Below are 19,048 nucleotides of genomic sequence, written 5' to 3'. Positions count from 1 at the left end.
ACTTTCTAAGTATATCTTAGACACCATTGGCTGTGTTTCGGATGGCACGTTAAACTGTAGGTCCCGGCTGTCATTGAACATCCTTGGCAGTCGTTATGGGTAGTCAGAAGCCAGTAAGTCTGACACCAGTCTAACCAAGGGGTATCGGGTTGCCCGGGTAACTGGGTTGAGGAGGTCAGATAGGCAGTCACTTCTTGTAAAGCACTGGTACTCAGCTGAATCCGGTTAGACTGGAAGCCGACCCCAACATGATTGGGAAAAAGGCTCGGAGGATGGATGAACAATTAGTGTTCAGTAAATTCTCCTGCATCAATATTCTAACCCCAAACTACTAATACGGCACAAAATCTGTAATAAGCGTAGCTACGCAGTTACATCATTACACGCGCTGCGCCGGCGCAGGGCTTATTAATAAACAGCCACGTGTATAATATTGTGCGCTTCGGGCGTCGGACGGACGGCGATCAGCGGGTTAGACTAGGATCGTTTATTGGGACAGTGATTTAGGGTTACATGGGAAGTGTATACGTGGGTAAGTATGTATATGTTTTTGTAGTAGATATTGGACAGAAATGCTGCGATAGGTACCTAAATAAAAATAGTAAAAAATGATAAAAATGGTTTTGGCGATTTCCATTAATAGGTATACCTTTTCGAAGCTGTTAAACTGTGAACAAAAATGGATATATTATGTTGATAGAAATATTTTTGGTAGTGTTTGTGAAAGAAAAGTTGTTCGATACTAAAACAAAAAAAAACACTTTCTCCTCTGACCGAGCCTTAATTGTATTTTAACTATCCCATTAAGATTTTATAGTTGCATATAAAACAGTTTACTGGCTAGCGTCCGTCGGACAAAATCTAAGTTTATTGCAAAATGTTCTAATAACCAGCTCTATAATTTTAAACTGGTTCCATAAAGTTAAAGTTTTCAAGTTATGATTACTGCTTGATGTCTGAGTCATAATAGTTGGATTACTAAATTCTGGAGTAAGTTTTATTGCACTGTTGGAACTTAGAACTGAGATAATTTATCATTAGCATTTAATCCTTAAAAAAAAATAACATTTTTAATTTATAATTTTTCGTATTTTTTTTTGTATCCATTTCTGTATGTAGTTTATAAAATCGCTACCGCTTATGAACGTGTGAGCACCCGAACAATGCACTCGCGCCATATCTCGTCCATTCGTGATAGCAAGCTAGACTCGGTAACGTTATATAAAGTAAACACGCTAATATTTCGATTCAATATTATAATATTATTAACACCATGTTTTAACAACCGTACTTACACAACAATAACCGTTTATGGGATCTCAATGTGTATTGTGTTTCTACTTAAATCATCTATTGCTAATACTAAAATTATAATTACGAAGATATTCGAAGAATTCGTGAAAGTATTAAGCAGAATAATACATTAGATTACTCATGAAATGACCCTGTAACTTTCAAATTACAAAAAAAAAACTGACATTGGTTTCAAAATTCCAATTTACGAAATCGAATTTGAAACACGACTCCTAGTAATCAGTTTCAGCTGTCAAATTGGAAATCTATTCTTTTACCTACTGAAATTACATCAGGGACTCAAAAATCAAATAAAATAAACAATAACTTTCATTTTGCTAACATGGAAATACCATATTGGCGAATACTTTGGCATAGAAATATCCTCATACAATAAGTTAAATATAAATAAAATAATACAATATAACCTCTCAGCAGTTAACTCTTTAAACAACCAATTTATATGTGACCTTACGTCGAAGGATAGGAAATAAATTAAATAACATTACTGGTACGAAGGATCGTAAACACTCGTAACTAACGGTTCTAGTCTTAGTTCTTACTTTGTGTGCCAAAGTCTTCTGTTAACATACGGCTTTCATCGGAGATTTTCATCGGGTCTTCACTAGTTCAAATTAGTTGAGTAAATAAAGCTGATGACATGTTCGCATCGGTTTCTCTTAGGGCTGGAATTCAGGGCTGTTTTGTTATTGAAGAATAAACTCTAAGAGCTCATATATACAACAGAATGGAAGCTGTCAAGCGTGGTGGTCATCATCTCCTTCCTATTCAACAGTCTCTGAAATCTATACTAATATGTAATTATAAGCTGAAGATTTTGTGTGGACGCCCTAATCTTAGGAACTACATCTCCGATTGAGAAGTCCTTTCATTATTAGATACCCTATTTATTGACGAAGGCAATTCTCTTTTTATCCAAATGCTGGAAGTAGTTTCCTAACCACGCGAGTAACAAAGCGAAGAGTAGCTGCATTTAGGTAAAGATTCAGTTTTAGGTACATATTATGCAACTTCTATGGCGCCCACGGGAAGAGATGGAAGTGCTATTTTTGTCGGGAAACCTCGATCAATTTCCCGATTGATCGTTTCAGTTTGCACCGCGATGATTGATAGATTGACCGGCTGACGGGTTTAAAAGGAAAGAACAGCTGATTGCCGGTTGAAGGACTGTTGATGAAATAAGATCTTATGCAAAAGACTTAATAGTTATTTTATTCAATTTTTCCCAAGCATTAACCCGCGTCAAACATGAGTCATTTCAATACTCATATCAAGCAAAAACTTATCTGTCTCTAACAATGTTGCAAACCTGTTAAAACCTATTATCACGGGATCAAAAATACAAATTATAGCCATTTCTTTTTATAGTTCACTTTCGCCATTAACTGCGTATCCGGCACGTTTAAGATCGGCGCATTAACGTGTTTGACGTAACCAGCGTTATTATTAGTCACTAGCTTCTGCCAGCGGTTTCACCCGCGTCCCATGGGAATTACTGCCCGTAGCGGGATAAAATATAGCCTATGTTACTCGTGAAGAGTGCAGCTTTCCAACAGTGTAAGAATTTTTCGAATCGGTTCAGTAGTTTTGGAGCCTTTTGGGTACAAAAAAACAAATAAAAAATGTTTTCCTTTTATTATATTAGTATGGATTTGCATCGCTGCACGCGATAACTCCTATGGGAATTGATATAACTGGGCTGGTTCTGAACACACAGGCGCACGTGTCGGACTTTTTATCTGTTTACTCGTTAGCCTACCCACTACTTGCACCTATAGGGAAAAGTATGTGGAATATTTTATAGGGGTTAACGTTGGTATGTTAAAAGTGGATACAAAAACTGTAGGGAAAAGTAGCGAGCATTTTTTCATCTTCCTGAATGTTTTATTGCGTACATATTTTGTAATAAAAACGTGGTGGTATTGTGTAATTCATTAGCCATTTCGTACCGTCCAGAATTACATTTTCATTAATTAGAATACAACTTTTGATTACGACTGCACTATTTAATATCTTTACGCCGTAACATTTGCACACTATAAGGTTTTTATAATGGCTTTCAGATGTTAAAAAAGGGTTTTAATTTTACCGCATAAAGTCGCGAGTGGTGGCCGTTTTACCACTTTTTACCGCTTTTTTACCGCCGCCATTATGTCATGTGTCAACTGCACCATCATAAAAGTATTCGTGTTGCCAAGGAATAAATTAAAGTACATATACACTTATGCACGTATGTGTGCGCCAGTTGGTACCTTTGTATCGATTGAGCTGGAAAAAAGAAGAAAGTAGGGAAAAAACTGTGTATTTTTATGTGACAACTAGAAAATAATGCATTAGAAGTGAAAAACATGTAAAACAACAAATCTTTTTACCATATAATATGAGAGCATTAAATATTCCACTCCCTAGTGCTCCCCATAAAACACAATTTCATATTTCGTCTCCACCAAAAACCATTATAAAAATTAAAAACAGCAAATTCGCCATAGCGTCGCTCCTTACTGCACCTACATATCGAAATTATTGCTGACATCGCCCCACAATATATGCACTCACGACACGCAGGTACACTCTTGAACTTTTATGAATCGTAAATTCATGTTTTAATTGAGTAATAACGCTGTATATTTAGTAAATTCCTACTAAGTATAGTTCGTTACGATAATAAGCCATGTTTAACTGATTTAGGTACAGATAAGTGGTAATTTCAAGTGTAGGTGTGGGTATTTCATTATTTGGCTTGATACTTGAATGCTTTTTGTATTTATCGCTGCTCATTTTATTTACTGCACATTTTCTTGAAGCTCTTTTATTTTTTTCTTTACAAAGTAGCAAAGTTTGCAAAACAAATTAAATTAGCTCCATTTTTTACATTACTGCATCGAGTGATATATAACTAAAATACCATTATTTACAAGCAGTACAGTCCCTTACAAAACAATTTCAATTTATTCCCACGAAATATGGGGACTTTCGAAATTAAGAAACTTAAAAAGTCTTTAGAAAGTTCTTAAATCTCGAGACGTTGGGACAAGGTGCTCCTCCCGAAGGTTTCACTTGTAATATCAAGGTGGGCTGGAAGATAAAGTTTGGCTTGAGCCAGTATTATAGGATCAGATAGTTAAAATGGCCGAGGTTCGGATCTTTCGAGAATTAGTAATTGAAATTGAAAGAGTTGTCAACTTGAGCTGACAAATGGCACGGTTCTCAACGTAACTACTTTATTATCCTTTCCGATGAATAATACGGTTTACGAGAATAGTAGTAATGCTGTAACTAACATAAACAATAGAGCCACTACTCAAACTAATACAGACTTCTGTCTGTAATGTGACCCCATAAAACATACATTGCGTAGATCTCATGTGTGCCGTCCATGTGTGTGGCAACATATATTATGCATACATATACACAAGTTCAATTTACGCATAAACGTAAAATCCTTCACACAAACGATCGTAGTAACAACGGATACTAGCAAATTATCCACAATGCATCATTTAGAGGTTACAATAATTCGTGCTCATACTAAAATTGAGCAGTTTGCTTTCAATCAAAGTCGAATGCAAACAGAATGCAACATCCTAAATAAATAGGATTATCCTTGAGCTAATATTGGCAGTTCCTATCAAGACATTAGCTCTAGTGATTAAATCAAGTGCTTGATATAGATCGACGGCTAACTATGTGATTACTGTTCTGATGTAAAGCATAAACGGCGAGCGACTGCAACGCAACGTGACCTTCGAATCACGTGGATCGTTAGTTGAATTTAAAACAAAATGTGTCTACTTTGTAATGGAACAGATATGTAGAGCGTGTCAGGTTCCTACTGTTAAACAGTTACACTTGTGCTGAGGGATTGGGTTTCTCAACTACCAGACGAAAATTGTAGTCAGCACTTCTAACGTGACGTGCAAAAATTGACATGACTTCTCCTTAGTAAGACAGATCAGCATTTTAAGCTGAGACCTACACTTATATTTCTGAGCTAAAAAGAATGTATTGCCACATATGGCCACTATTACTGCAACATAAATCATGAGAATCTGACAACATTTTGGTCATACTATTTTCAGGCGTTTCTCGGTTCGTTTGATCCCACCAATCTGCTAAACTGATCTATGCAGCAAAAACTCACTTACACAAGCAAAAATAATATTACCATCCACTTTTTTGGTCATCTTACAATTTTGAAAGAGATAGCAATTGAGATTTCTCATGTGGATATTTTCATGACGTTTTATATTTGGTCATAATGTCATCGCTGTTTCTTGATCTAGAATCTCGTTTTTGGTAACTTAACGGTTTGCTACGCTGGCTACTAGTCTTTATAGTTTTTATCTGGATCCTAGACTAGTTATTTACACATCGCTAGATAAAACATTTTAGCACAAGAATATAAAAATGTTGAACAACTGGCTAGAGAGAAAAGTGTTGAAACTAAAATCAAGATGTCTGGAGGTGAATATTAGAAGCAAGAGTAACTTAATCTCGTTCTTAATGGAAACATTGTTGGGTTTTGAACTGGTCCTTTAGGGATAAGAGGCATGAACACACACCCCGAGTATTTGTTCGGTGATAACTGCAAGGTTGCAAGACCATAGCAAATATTAGTTTTAACAATATTTTCTAGCCACTCTGTGTCGACATCAAAATAAACAAGATTCTCTTTTATTGTATTCGTTTTTATATTGTTTTCCAAGCTTATCTGAGTGTTTGAGAAAATGTACTATCTGTAGTATTATACTACTTGTAGATTAACTACTGTTTATTAAGTACTGTTATTCAGTATGAGCATGTTCAATGTCACAAAATTGGTACTTATAATTATTGGGTTGGTAGGCACACTTTTCTGTCTCCATAACCATTTTCCTGACTTTGTGTGTGACTTTTGCCAGCAAAAAATGTCCTTCTTTGAATGACATTCTAATTTAATAACTACCGAGCAATGTTTTGTTGTCAGATTCGAACTTCCGCCAAATTTCCGTTCCCAACCACGGAGCTACAGCTTCAAAAACATAAATCCAGATAAACTTTATGAGACTCATAATAAAGTTAAGTGCTGGTATTCTTTGATAAGTAATAGGATTTCTTTGGGCCTCCCAATTTGTATCAACTCTGCTTTATCTCATTCTACATGAAGTTTCATAATAATAGTATGGTTTGGTTCTGTGTTCTGTGGATCGCAATGTGGGTCAGATATTTTGCATCCCACGCGTTTCACCATTTGGGTTAGACGTCAAAGGATTACTTTTATCGGATGCTACATTATTTTGATGGACCTCTTGGGATTGATGGATACTATTTTCTGGTCGCTTGACTACCAATATTGGATAGCCCGGTTGCATAACAACTCATGCCGCAAATATTTCTCTTTAAAATATATTTGAAAGAATAACTCGTTCTGATTCTAGATTGTCTTCCTAACTGCTATATTAAACATGTCCAATGACAACTTTGTTAGCACAATTGCGAATTAACAATAAAAAAATGCCTCAATTAATTTCCTTTCATATCTAGAACTGTTATTTTCTAGTTTAATTTAGTATGTCACTATATACTTAAGCATACTTCAATTATTAGTCATGGAAGGAGCAAATTGTAGGTCGCGATGCCACCTGTCTCCATATTTTTGCAACTGCCGCTATCACCATCTGTTGCACAAGGAAACGACCAGTTGTCAATGCATTATGTTTTCGGTTGTACACTTGAGTAAATACCTGCTTAATGACGACTGAATTTCCCGAATTGTTCTCTGCAATTATGATTTTTGGAATTACTTTAATTCATCGGAGCACAGTTGAATGAGGACTGTGTATTTGGCAAATAAAACCATTATCTTTTCCTTGTTGAAGAATTAGGACGCATAGTAATTTATCTGTTTGCCAAAAACAAAGCCACTAGACCGACTGCGTATCCAACAAATCACATAAGCCTCTTTTATTTCCTTCTTACAACGAATACATAAATACGCAGACAGTGATCACACATAAAACCCTAATTCAAACAGATCTCAATCCCGACCCATACCATAAACCGTCGACAATAAAACCTGAATATCTATTCATTTCCAAATCACTATAAAATAAAAAAGAATCAATAGTTTAAAGACAAAAGAATTTAAAGGCAAACTATCACAGGATAATAATCCTTAAAAGTTTAAAAATAAAGATGAAAACGGTTTGAACAAATAAGATGTGGGCAAAGCGTAGTGCGGTAGCTTAAAAAATAATCATGAAAGAACGAAAAATGTTTTTAAAACGAAAACATAGTGGAGTAGATAAGAACGCGTTTTATTGTCCCGAAACATGGGGGCGGCGAAAAAAACTTACGATACAGGCTGTTTGTGTTCGAAAAAAGGTTTCATTTGATAATAGCTGCCTACTTTGTATTATGTTCAGTTACTTTACAACCTATCTTCTCACTTAAGAAAATTACAACGAAAAACATGGCAGCTATAAATTTTCAATAAAGTATTATACTGAACTATAATTCTCTTGAAATGAAGTACTGAACTTTAACAAAAGGCGAAAAAATTATGCTAGAACTTTGAAAGTCTGTACAGACAGTATTTTATGTTAATCTGCGTACAAAAAATAATAGCAGACATAATCCACTAGGCAGTCTCGTGCAAACGAGAAAAAACCGATACATTATACTTCGCTTTCAGTTATAAATCAGGATTTGACGTCTCGCAAATTATTTCCCTGACTATATTATACGAAAGTGAACCTGTGTTTCAATGTAAATCGTATCATAATAAATACAGCACATTACTATTATCTGAGTAATACTCAGACATGTAAAACAAGCGATTGGTATCAAAAAGAACGATACATCAAAACGTCCTGTGTATCAGATGGGATAGGGCTGTTTCGAATGCGTCTACTTACTTTTCAAGACAAATTTTTGTATCCAGATCTGTCCAGATACGAGTTATGAATAAATGTCTTGTCTTTCCTATATTCGTTTTAGATATCACTGCTTTTGGATCAATTTCAAGGACCGTTGTTTTCAATGTATATGAAATCAGATGCATTTATCATGTCCATATTTTTTTTTGTGGATTATATTCCCAGCTTCTGTAAAGCTGTAAGTCGGACGAAAGTCGCTTGAACTTAGTAGATTATTATTTGTCCAAAGGGATTTCCTGTGGACACCCCTACCCAATCCCAGTGTGGTAGCTGCCTCGCCCAAACGTCCCTTCAATCAGACATCCCTAAATCCACTACCTGTCCTCATCAATTATATTTTTTTATCGGCCGAGTATCTTCTAACATTGTCTAACATCTGCGTCACGGCGTGATCGATGCGATTTAAATGCCATCGGTGTTGCCAGGTAAAGATCCTTGATTGAAGGCTTTTTGGTTTTAAATTATGTTAGATAATTGCCACAAATGTAATTCCTTTGCTTCTACTATTTTCAAAAAATAAATAATTGCAGCATTTACATAAAAGTCTACATGCAAAACTAATTTGCCTTTATTTTGTTTCTCTCAAACGATCTATTAAGCTTACACAGCCTTGTTCCGCTGCATTGACATTTATAATCGACTGGGGAGGAATTATCCTATCGTTCTTTCTTTTTGTTTAGGACATTTAAGATAAGTAAGTTTTCCAAATGTTTAAGAGTTCTGGGTGACATTGCGAAAGAGTTATTGCCCTCGTAAAGCTCATCATTGCTGTCTTTTGGCAGATAAAATAAGATACATTACTGCATTGTTGTACCAGCTATGTAACGAACATTCTGTTAATAAGCTTTTCTGTAATCAACATTGAATTGAGGATAGATGATCTAACAGATATAAGCAAATATTAATCAACTCGCTGCTAAAACCCGGAGCTAATGAACCGATTAAATTTATACCCCGCTTAATGAAGAATATCGCTGACCTTTCCAATAAATCACGAACTTTCAAACTGTAAACAAAACAAAAGTAATCAAATAATTTACGAGGGTATTATTCTCGCCGAAAATCCTGCCAGACCACTTCTTAAAACTGCACATTCACAAATCCGGCAAACAAGCACAATGCACATTAAAAGCACATTTATCGTCAAAACAAAAACTAAGATCGGAAACATTTCGTCCATGAACAAAAAGGAAAAAACGCGCCGTCCGGGCAATCTCGATCAAATTGTATAAGAGGATTAAAAGATTTATCGTACAAGACTGAAGGAAATTTTCGGAGAGGCACTCGGTTTTATATTGTTACATTTCTTCTCGTCTGGTTAGCGGTACGTGCGCCAGCATAACTTAACTGGGTGCTTAAAACATTCGTTTATTTGACATGTTTCATGTAAATGTATATCTGGTAATGCGGTTTTGGTCGCCGGGATGTTTCTTTTGTGTTACTGGGGTGAATAAAAATTTAAGTGGTACGTCTAAAGATATAACCGTTAGGTCTGTAATCCCTAAAGAGTTACGCGGAGATTTATCTTTATTCACCCACAATTTGTTTGCGTCTATATTTATTTTCATGTGAGAAAATATGGACAGAATAACGAATTGCTTCTCAAGAGATATTACAATTGTAATTTACCAAAATGCTCGTGTGCTAAAAGAAACGATTTGAAAACCCTCATCTAGTATCTTCATAACAGTTTTTCTCCATCATTACGACAAGTTACATCTTCCACGAGACAATAGACAGCTGATACTTTACATATTTCTCTCATTTACAATTCAGAATAAAAATATTATTCATCTTTTTTATCGGTTCATCTGTTCTGACAGTTTAAGGTTCTGGTATTTCCGGATCTTATGAAAAGCTGATTGGGCCTGATGGTTGACCCGGCTGCGGTTAGACCTGAATCACAGGGCAAAAAACTGTGAATCATATGTCATCGCTAACATTTAAATTTTCAAATAGCCTATTTGATTTTAAAATTTAGTTTCCTACACCAAAGAAGGAAAATGTAGTGCAGTATCTCGCTCGTTTATTGGCAAAGTGTGCGATAACTAACAATATATTTTGTATTTTCAGGTAAACAGCAGCATTGGCGTGAGCATTAGGGTAAGACGGGGCAATACATAACGAGGGTAATGCAGTATTTTATATCGACTCCTTTACGGCCACTCAGGCTTTACCTGAAGAAGCTATTGCGTTTCTTAACAAAACTATAACAATAAATTTAACTGAAGTTCGTTCCGGTACAACGTGGAACGTTTAACAGCTCACCGTTTACATTTACTCTGATATATACTTCATTAGCTTGATTTACAATAACGTTTAGATACGTTTTTAGTTTATAGTGTTCTTAGTAATTAGTTTTGCGAATTTTAGTTGTTGATTGCACAGATTTTATATCGATGCTTAGCATGAATGAGCGATGTTTTGTTTTGTTTTGGTCTGAGTATATTACTATTTCTATGATGAATGAATTAATCGTACTTATATATTTTAGTATGGATATTACCAATTTACATTAAAGTATATTATCTGGGGTTATTGCTTGGTATTACATTAGTATCGATTCACATACTTATAACATGTTTTTCAGACGTAATTATGTATTTATTCTCAGCCTATTTATTGCGGACGTGATTTGCTTATGTAGCATCATATTTACTTGCTTGTTTTGCATAAAATGCGTCGCCAATGACAAGTTCAGCATCTACATATTCAACTTCACATTTTAGAAGTCGTAACTTTTCATTTCTACCAGCTCGCATTTCTATTTCATTTCAAAAAAATAAAGTACGACGATACTCCTTGGAAACACTTCCCAAACCTGCCTCTTCACGACTCATTCTTTAAACCCCCTTTTTTCTACCAGACGTCGGGAACAAAGTAATTAAAAACTTCCCTTCGTAGTTAGAAAGCACTCCAATGCTACCAGATTAATACGTGTATCGCGTGAGCTAGTTTTATTTCAACTATTTCATATTATTTATGGCTCATAGTTGAATTTTGTATCAAAAATGCATGCCCATAACGTCGCGTGATATGTTTCTCTGTTTATTTTTGTCTATGACAACCCGAATGTGGTATTGGAGTTGATTTTTCATGTATTTTGTTTTCCTGTTGGTTTACTCGAGAATTGATATGCTTTTACACGAGTATTTGGAGTGAGAAATAATTGTGTTTATAATAAACATTTTATCACCAACTTGTGTTACGTGTTCAGAGTATAATGCTCCCACTAAAGTGTAATATCCTCATTCAATGATAAGTGCTACTACATCTGAGACATACCTACAATTAAATTCTCCATCAGCTTATTTCACAGAACTCAATTCAAAGGGCAAGAGTTCACGCTCACGTAACTAGTATTAATCCAGTCTAACATTAAATATTATGGTTTCCTGCTAGTATCTTTTCAAGTGACATGTTAATTTGTCTGCAAGTAGCCACTTCCTCATTAAGTGTTAGTTGCACGTTCGGGTTTAGCTGATCAGCTGTATTAGTCCGTTTGTCTCTATTATATGGCCTGTTTGTGGCTACCTATACTAGTAGTGTGACCCTGTTTTATGGCCGCCGTTTAGAGTAATGGAAGTCATTATTTTCGTACAAAAAGTAATTCGCATGTTTACCGTTTAACTAACTACAGTATACTTTTTGTAACAAGCAGCAAAGCTTAAGACAGTGATAAATTCGTAACAATAAAAAACGAAAACTTAACTTTTGATATTAAAGTCGAAATACCATCCCTCACTCAATCATCTGAACAAACAAAAGTTACAAGAATATCCTCACACCAGCTCACAAAATAATGAGCAATCTGACACCAAACGATCAATACACATCCTTCGCATCCTCAACAATTTCTCTTCACAACTTTCCCATTGAAATTAATACAGAATCAAAATCGCTCCAACAATTTTGCAGATCATATTACTCATACAAACAGACTTTCTTTTGTGCTAGATACGTTTTGATGATGCGTATCACCGTTGGCCGTTTGATGTATAAATTGCACTACTAATTAGTGGACGTACTCCAACTAGTACAGAGCTGATTTAATTTTAGTCGGTTCAATTCCTGTGTTTGAATCATGGTCTTAATAAGCTGTGTTTAGCCAGCGACGGATTATGGCGAATTCGTAATAATCATGTTCATGCTGGACAATAGAATTCATTTGAATTCCTAAATTAATAACGCGTTTGGAACTGCGTTTCCTAATTAGGTTTGGTATGAAGCTTAAAATTCAATCCGATTAACTTACATTTTGAAACAGAACTGGGGGTTATGCAAAGTCATCTTAAAGTTATCTTAGAATTAAGTTTGGAACAAAACAAGATGATTACAAATCCATCTTATGATAAGATTAATAATACAAAAGGGAGCTACAACTTTGTTAAACTAAAACTTGTCAAATTAATGAATTCACAAACATCGGTCATGATAACAAACATTGTCACCAAAGCAATTGAACCGAAAACAACTCGAGAAAATTATACAATAAAATAGAACATCTTTTGTTTATTGTTATTATGGAGCCCCATTGTAATAACCATTGAATTTCCATCGAGGCCAACAAATTGAAACAAACTGAAAAGTTCACTTCTAAAGTTAGAGGAACAGCGTTCAAATTGGACAGGATTTATTAATTCAGTGTAAGAAGTTGAATTAAATCATTCGAACCTTTAACTGGAGAATTTTTGGACACTACCCTCAAATGAAATTGTTCAGTTATTAATTTGTAAGGATTCCAAAACAAAAAGTGGATTTCGTTACTTCAAAGAGTTAGATTATCTTGTACAAGTTATAATTTGATGGAATCGAGTTGAACTTGGAGCATCGTTGTATTGAAGCATCATTGAAATTATTGTTAAAGTTTAGAGTGCTTTACTTGTGTAGTTATCTGGTGCTTGAGCCTGCTTACAAATTTTAAATAGGTTTTTGAATGTTTTTGATCTCAGCAAGAACAACTTTGAGCTCCTCAAGATTTGTTACTGAAAAACTTTTAATGCTCGCAAACGTATTTTCTTCGCTCGATCTCGATAAATATTGAATGTTCTATTTGAAGATAATGATGATGCTCGACATGTACCTATTATAATTTTTTATTCAACGAGCTAAATACTTTCAGTTAACGTCAAAATTATACCTTGTAGTTAAGATACGCAAATCAATATTTCAATATTCAAAACAGTGTGAGCAAAAAATACAGCCATCGGAACCCTTTAGATCACATTTTTTCCCTCAAAAATTATGAAGTATAATGAACCAGCGGGAAGTAAGTTAGCATTAAGTATTCGCATTTCCATAGCTGTGTCTGTCGTAGCAGTTAAAATTTCACTTGGCTAAGCAAAATTTTCTGTCCGCTGCAAAAATCCTTCCCCTTTTAGGGAGAGGGGAGCGCCGAGCGAATTCTTGCATAAAATTTACATCGAGCGGTCCACACAAATTACCATTTCACTTCTTACTCTGATTAAATGTTGTAGAAAAAATATTGCTCTCTAAATGTAAGAGAAAATTCTTGGGTTTTCGACTCATTAAAATTGATGTTTTGTTTTTTTTTTCGCTTCGCCCCGCCCGCCGCTCGTTCCAGAGTGATTCTTTTCCAGTTTTGCATTTGACTTTTCGGGTACCAGTCTCTTTACATAATTCAATTAGTTTTTCTTCAAAAATGATACGGGCTTTTAAAATCGGCTTCCAAACCGCGTAGTTTCGTACGAAAACAGCTGTAGCCTGACCGCAGGGAATAGCCGACGTAATGTCCTACAAAAAATGTTCCAGAACTTGGCAATGGCCAAGCGGGATTCGTCCAAAAAAGGTGTGTGTTACAGCATCTTTCACGCAAAAGGGTGAGAAAACAGCGGAGGCGAAGCAAAGATATTTGGCAGGCCTTTACAGGCTAATGATCCACTTGATTGCGGTTAAGTGTCGCTATAAAAATGTCTGGATGTTGCCAACTAGGGGAAAAAAACAGTTGCTCCTCTAAAGTGACTATTTTTCCTGGCAGCCTCCCGATATCATGAGACAATTGCCTTTGCGAACACTTTAAGTGGACGACAATTGATGTTTTCCCACTTCGTTTACACTAACTTAATTTTGTTGTGCTGTGGAAACTGTGTTTATTCGACGCGAGCACTTTTCCTTATTTGTTACCAGAAAAAATACTCTTTACTTAAGTAAAAGATAAACATATTCCAGAATACTGTCAAAAGCTTCCTCTAACAGCCACAACAATCGTGATATTGTTTCAGTTATATTAACTTGAATAACAACATCGACACAACGACGCGAAACCCTAAAAATAATGTCCTTCCAAAGTTTCATAGAATCTAAATTGACTTCGTAACCCGACTTCCAAGTTGAACAATTCAAGTTATATCCGTCAGCATTACATCAAAGATTGGAAAATAACTTGTACAAGTGGAAAATTTAGTATGAAATCATCATGAAATCGAATTTCTTGATTGAATTAATCTTCCGCAAACCGTTCTATTTCTCGGAAGCTCACCATCAATCATGAATCTGTTGCTATTATATGACAAGCAGTTACTGTGCCAAGTACGTGATATTTATTTTGATGGAAATCTGACAGGCTGGGGAAATCCAGGTGAATTGGCCGAAAGATGAGTAATTTTCTTTTTAAACGCGGATGTAGCTTTCTATGTTAATGTAAATGAACAATGCAATTTGACGATCGGAATACTTGGAAGGGCTTGTGGTGAGGAAAAGTTTATCGAATAATGTTTGGTGTGTAATTTAAAAGATTGTTCTTTTTATGAGCGAAATCGTTGGCTCTGTATTTAAATCCTTCTTTTTGCTTACCGTCTAAAATCACATGTTTGGGATCCTCAACAGCATCATCACTACTACTGTAATTTTCTACACCAGTAACATCAGTATAACCATCTAAATGACTCCAAGTAGTACCAAACCTTCTACTCCTTTTCCTACATTTTGACGGTAAAACCGAATCTTCGGAAATAACTCGCAGCGGGTGAGCAAGCGAATCGATTTTGAATTCATAATTTAATCTGGTGGCGGTCGCGTTGGAAAATGTTTAATTTGTTCTCCCGATACAAGGGGACACGGTGCTGTTTCATTGACTTTGTGACCGACAATGTTTTCACTGAATTTCTATGCAGATTTCGATATTAAATCATTTGTAGAGTCAGGATTGCGATGGATAATCTGGTGTGCGTATTATATGTAATTGAATAAGCATTAACTCTTATTGAAATCTTAGGTGAAGAAAATGTGTATTGGAATAGTATTTATTCACCTAATAAAAGCTAATATTTTTGTGCTGCATAAGATAGAACACAACGTAACGAAAATGTAAACAGTACAGTTTACGCAACTCAAAAGAGTAATTCCTGGAGAGACTTTATTAAAAGTTGATACAGTGTTTCTAAAGTAATATAATACTTTTGGCGTCGGTCGAATAAACGTTTCAATATTCGAGGGCTTCATTAATCACGGTAATTGACAGAAAGGGAACTCGGACGGTGTCCGCCCCTCCCTCTCCCCCCTCCTGTGGTTGTGCTTTTGTTTTGTCATAATGGTAAAAAAAATTGTTATAATTCTTCGAGGGGCGTCATTCTCTGTTGTTAACTTTGATTCTGTAAAGGATTATGTAATTTGGGTGCTTAGTGAGTGTTAATTTTGGAGGTTGGCGAACAATGGTCTTGTGCTTGTTATTCAAATTAATGAACTTGATTAATAGGACTGAATTTATGTTGCCGTAAGAAAGAAAAAGTGTTTTATAAAAGCCAGTTGAGTCTTTGATGCTATAAACGCATAAAGCTTCATCGCATTTCATTATCTTTTAACTTCGTTACGCTCAAAAAGATAAAGGTGGAAAATTAGATATTTAAATAAAATCACCTCTTGAAAATGCAAGCCTATCTTGGGATAATTTTCGAAGCCATTACGATGAACATTAGATTATTAAGACCGTTATTATCAAAAGGAGTAGACAAGCCAATTCACGGAAATAAAATAGAAACAACGATGGGAGCCCTGTTTAATGTTGCTCGACGATAACAATTTGATTGCCCGATTGTGTTCGAACAACGAATTATCTTGTACAGCCAAATACAGAAAGGAATTAAGGAAACTTATTTATAAAATAGAGGAAATCCTGCTATATCTTGCTATTTTAAGGTCGAATGAATAGAGGCTAGATGTGAACTGATTAGCTAAAATGGAGGAAGTAACGTGGCCTCTGGCTGCTGTTTGCCCTCTCAAGGACCCGTCATGTAGATATGTTTGAGCTAAGTAAATGTTAAAATGACTAGATTTCAGCAGATAAGTAGGATTTGAAATGGAAAGCAATATAAAACTCATGAACATACCAATTTCAATCGTTCACACAGAATGTAAAGCGCAGTAAATTTTTCCATCTCAAGAACTCAATAGTCGATTCTCCTAAGCCTTCCCCAGTATTTGCTTGTCACATTTAATTTGGTTGAAATCGCCTATTAATCATTTATGGAGTCATTAATCAGATATCAGCTTGATATCCTTTCTCATTCCTTGGAACGCTGAGGATTTACTTGACAAATTACTTTCTGCCTTCATTTGTTTAGAAGGGTAGATTCGTTTTAAACTTTCTTTTTTAGGGTATTTTATTTCTGATAATGCCATTTATACAGTCTGGCAGTTTTTTGCTGAAGATAAAGTTGTTATATCTTGAAGAGTTACTTTTATAAGTATCGCTAATTTGGGGAAGGGGTTTCCAAATATTCACGCAATAAATTTCAAATTCCATACCAAGAAATTATACTACGAACAAAATGGAACGCGCAGCAGCCTTAAATCATTGCAGAATTTCGCCAATTCCAGCCAGTACTGTGGGTATGTTTACGTCAAACTTTACCGTAGTCATTTGGGCACGATTTTTATTAACTCCCGATGCCTGTAGAAAACTTTTGTTGCGCCTTTTTCTCCTTTTTTACGTTCCAAGCTTTTTATGGTTCTGCAGTTCGGTTTATCGTTTATTAAACTGTGTATAGATTGGATATTAAAGAAGGATTTCGTTTCTCGTAAAAATTGGGAGAAATCCTGGGAGATTTGAGAGATTCAGTTTTATTCCAGGCTTGAGTGGAAATCAATCGGAAAGACGATGTATGATGATATTTAATTTGGAGTTTTAGAGTGGCTGAGTTGGCATGCTGCTTTTATGGACTTTTATAGCTCAGTGTGTTCATGCGTTTTATTAGTTTTAGTACATTTTCGTACCTCTATACTGTAAAGCTGTAAATTCTTGCTTCAATTGGATTTATGTCAGTTTTATGCTAGAGATATATGTTTTCACTCTATTGCTCTTTTAAATCTTTACGATCTCTAGAATTCTCTACTTATTTTAAAAGGCTCAAAATTCTGTGTGGAAATATTATTGTCACATTAATGTCCTAAGCCTATGGCACCATCATTTAAATTATGAAGTTACCAACGATATCTGAATTGTGTAACGTTCATTATTCCACAGATTGCGTATACTATTGCAAAATATGTCACTGTATGAGGCTTTTAAGCACCCACGCGGGCTTGAGACTATCAAGGAGATATTTTACTTCAAACCATTATAGCCCTTATTTCAAAGTGTAAAGAGCTCAATTCCTTTGTAAATTCAAAGTCAGCTGTCAATAATTTATTACGCTCTTATGAAGGGTAATTTTTATTACGGCGCCAGTAACATTGTATCTAACTAATTGGATTCTTGTATAATTTTAATTGTATTATAGTTTCAATTAATTTAAATATATTGGCGATTTAGATCTTTTATTGCTGTGATTACGTAATAGCCATCAGGTTTAGTATTCGCGTCATTAATCAAAGAGTTAGTGCCGCTCTTTTTGTTAACGTTTTATGAAGTAGTAAAATTATTATCTGAATTGGCAGTTTCGTCTAGTTTTAATTATACTGCTGCTTTATTATCAATCTGTTTGTTTTTTACTTTAAAACCACGACCAGTTTTCAATACTTTTAGGTTTTTATTTATTCTATATATTTCACCATAATATGCGTGAAGGTAACCACCAAAATTATAGTGTTTTAAATCAGTTTAGTGACACAATCTTAAGCATAATTTATGCACGAATACTTGCAATATTTCTATAATATTTTGTTAATGAAATGTCATACAAACACAGTTTCGTGGACGTGACTTTTTGGCTATTTCTTTATTGTTTGCTTGATTTTTGTCAAGGCTAGAAAATTTTATCTGTCGCCGTGATTAAGGCTACTAACATTTTCATCTCTTTCAAGACTTCTGTCACATAGTTTTTTTTATGTTTACTTAGATGATTTTTCCACATTATTTCCTACATTGAACAACAAAAAAAAATCAAAGAAACTACCAACAATAACACAAGTTTTTGCCTGAAAACGAGAACAAGTTACAATTCCCTTGCGAGTGAGTAAAAAACGGCAGAAGGTCAAGCTTCTGATGTTTAATGACCACGCGTCATTGTGGCACGCAACTTCTAGTGTAGGTGTAATAGGACCGAGGTTACTATGATGATAACGTTTTGTTTTTGTTTTTATATCTTTTGGAAGTTCATAGACATGATAGCAGTTGTCTAGTTGGGTTAACAGCTATCTGAAATGTTTCTCTATTTATCTTAACTTAATCTGTGTGGTAAGTAAGTGGAAAAATAATCTAACAACAAATTAAATCGTTTTACATTTTTCGTAACTGCCAGCAAAAATTAAGTCTATTAACGACACCAACCAAAATTACATACCTAAAATCATATGTGGGAGTATCACATCCCATAGTTTCCAATATCGATATGAAATGTCACTTACACCAGACAAAAAGC

General features: G+C 35.0%; 1 protein-coding gene across 2 annotated transcripts in view; it reads left to right on the top strand.

The window, feature by feature from the left end:
* LOC124638575 (transcription factor SOX-12-like) overlaps positions 1–19,048 on the top strand; it is a 91,289-nt gene that overhangs the window by 20,227 nt on the left and 52,014 nt on the right. The window contains exon 2 of one of the 2 annotated variants that reach the window (XM_047175593.1): positions 10,305–10,334. The exons of the other annotated variant lie outside the window; for it this stretch is intronic. The gene's annotated coding sequence lies outside the window, so the exon portion shown is untranslated. The remainder of the gene's footprint in view (positions 1–10,304; positions 10,335–19,048) is intronic. 2 annotated transcript variants of the gene reach the window in all.

The sequence above is a fragment of the Helicoverpa zea genome, chromosome 17, assembly GCF_022581195.2.
Source record: "Helicoverpa zea isolate HzStark_Cry1AcR chromosome 17, ilHelZeax1.1, whole genome shotgun sequence".
Taxonomy (NCBI): domain Eukaryota; kingdom Metazoa; phylum Arthropoda; class Insecta; order Lepidoptera; family Noctuidae; genus Helicoverpa; species Helicoverpa zea.
Note: the sequence above shows the minus strand (reverse complement) of the source record. Positions and strands in the feature narration are given on the sequence as shown.